This window comes from Lissotriton vulgaris, chromosome 3_1, assembly GCF_964263255.1.
Source record: "Lissotriton vulgaris chromosome 3_1, aLisVul1.2, whole genome shotgun sequence".
NCBI classification, from domain to species: domain Eukaryota; kingdom Metazoa; phylum Chordata; class Amphibia; order Caudata; family Salamandridae; genus Lissotriton; species Lissotriton vulgaris.
Window position 1 is genome coordinate 403,619,752 of NC_141689.1, and position 2,530 is coordinate 403,622,281.

At 48.0% G+C, this 2,530-nt stretch overlaps 1 pseudogene; it reads right to left on the bottom strand.

Annotated features, from left to right (window-relative positions):
* Positions 1-1,166: 1,166 nt before the first annotated feature.
* Positions 1,167-2,140, bottom strand: LOC147726509 (uncharacterized; annotated as a pseudogene).
* Positions 2,141-2,530: the final 390 nt, after the last annotated feature.

The window sequence follows — 2,530 nt, forward strand, 5'->3', positions numbered from 1 at the left end:
GTGTTTAGAGTCCCAGAGAGGGGCTCAGTGGGCACAGTAGTGCCAGGGCTCATTTTACAGCTGCCCAGCAAGTAGTTGGCAGCTTTAACGTTTAGGCCAAACTCTTGCGCACTCTTGTTTTGCTGCATGCGCAGCCTGCCCTGACTATTTTGGACATAGGGCGTCGGAGCCCTGTGAGTTGGCCTGGGGACAATTTTCCTGTGCTGTGCCCCCGCCTATGGTGCACTTTGTTTATGATGGTCAATACCTAACGTATTTATCCTGTCACACTGTTTATGCCTAAATATGATGTCTAAATCGCAATGCCTTGATGCCTGTTCTATACCTCTAAATGTGTTTTTATGATTAGGAGATTGTTTTTCCTATTATGGTTTATACTAGTCAGTTTATGTTTCACTGTGTGACCTATGCCTAAGGTGGTTAGTATTGAGTAGTGTGTTCCTACCTTTTACCGGTGGTTACTGGTTGTGTTTTACAATTATTATTTTGTGCTTCAATTTTTCTAGGTTCTACATCTACTATTTCTACTAAGTGCTGATTCTAACAGTGATCCATGTGGCCCTGTCATGTGTATATAATCCCCTGTAGATACTGCCCAGTGCCAGTTGGCACAGTGTACCATGTGTGATTATGATCTAATGTGTTTATGGTAATACAAAGGCTATTTTTATATATAACCTTGTGTGGAGTTCCTTTTTGTGGTGTGCCTAGTGTGTTGCTGCTGTGTGTGTGTGTGTGTGTGTGTGTTGCACAAACCCCTTACACATTGCCTCCGGGTTAAGCCTGACTGCTGGTGCCAAGCTACTAAGGGAGTGAGAATGGGTTATCCTGGCGTGTAACTCCCTTGCCCTGACTAGAGTGGGGGTCTCTGCCTGACTTTGGCGCAAGCCTTAGCCAACCAGAGATCCAATTTCTAACAAATCTCCTTACATATGAGTGGTCGATTATCCACAACTCCTGTTCCCCTCCGGTCCCTGGCGTTTACCTGGTCTGTAACATGCACTGCTTGAAGATGCCCCACTGAGCGTTGTCTTCCTGCCTGACAGGATGTTGCCGCCTTTGTTGGACAGTGGACCCATGCAGGCTTTCCCCCCTGCGTCACAGGATGTAGAAACTGCAAGAAACATGAAAGAAAAAACAACCATCAGTGCGTTATTGTGACACTTCTATAGCATTTGTAGGCGCACATAGCATTTATAACAATTTGAGGACCATCTCCCAATCCTTTGCACCTCACTCCCAGAGAATCCCTTGGCCACTGCTTCAGTGGCGGCCCCTATCCTGAAAGAGTGGGTCCCAAAACTGCCCGGGTCTTACATGGGCCTCTGCATGGCTAGGCCCATGACCTTTTTGAAATGGAGGATAGTGAGGGGAGACCCATCTACATGCACCAATAGTGGCCCACGTGCCCCTGGACATTGCATCAGAAAGTTCTCCAGCCTGGCGTAGGGGCAGCAAGTTCTCCCGTCAGGCCTACACAATACCACTCCTTCACCCCTGCCTTCTTGATCAGTTTCAACCTGGGTATAGATATCAATAGGGAGTCCCCTTGAAGCAGCATGTGGGCCAACTGTAGCCCCCCCCCCCCCTGCCAATCCATTTTGTTTTTTGCTACAAGTTCCCCTATCCTGAAAGCGCTATAGAATGCTAAACAGAAATCTGTCTGGAATAAAAGTGCTTCCCCAGCTGAAGTGCACACCTGGTGCAAAGCATCCATCATTGTTGCCGATGTCTGAATACCTATTGGTCTCCTTATGTAAGGCTGTCCCCCCTGTAGGCATTGCCTCCCTTTTAAGCCTTTCCGCACTATGAAAGTGCTAGTGCTATCCCTCCTTTCCTTAGTTTTTGTAAAGAAAGAAATGGCTGCCATATGCCGCCTTGCCGATGCTACTGAGCCCCCATCTCTCATGGCCCTAAAACAGGAAATGACAAATTCAGTTTTGTGCCATTTTTTCGGCCAACTGTCCCCCAGATAATAACTGTAAGCCCCAAACGCCCCTTCGTATGCCCTCCTGGTCCTGGGTGCAAGGCTAGCTGCCAGGAGGTCCAATAACTGGGGGAACCAAGTTGCCAAAGCTGTTCTGAGAAGGATATTAGGGTTCTCTGCCGCCTCTGGGTGATGAGACCTGAATACCTGCATTTAAAGTGAGAGAGAGCATCAGCGGTGTGGTTTGAACAGTTGGCTCTAACCAGCAAATTCATTCTCATGCACAACAGTATTATCTCCTTCAGTAAAAGCAGGATTATTTTACCTTTTGCATTTTGGTTATTTATGCATTCCACCACAGCCATGTTATCGGACCAGAAGACCACTGATGGATTCCTCAGTTGTCTGCCCAAACTGGCAATGCGACCTGGATGGGGAAAAGTTCCAGGAAGCTTATGTTCGTTGTAAGCCCTGTGTCCACCGACCATGCTGGCCAGCGTTGTGCAACCAATGCTGTACCTAGAATGGCACCAAAACCCTTGCTACCTGCTGAGTCGGTCATCAGACCCATCTCGGGGCTGGACCTTGGATCAGCGTCCCACA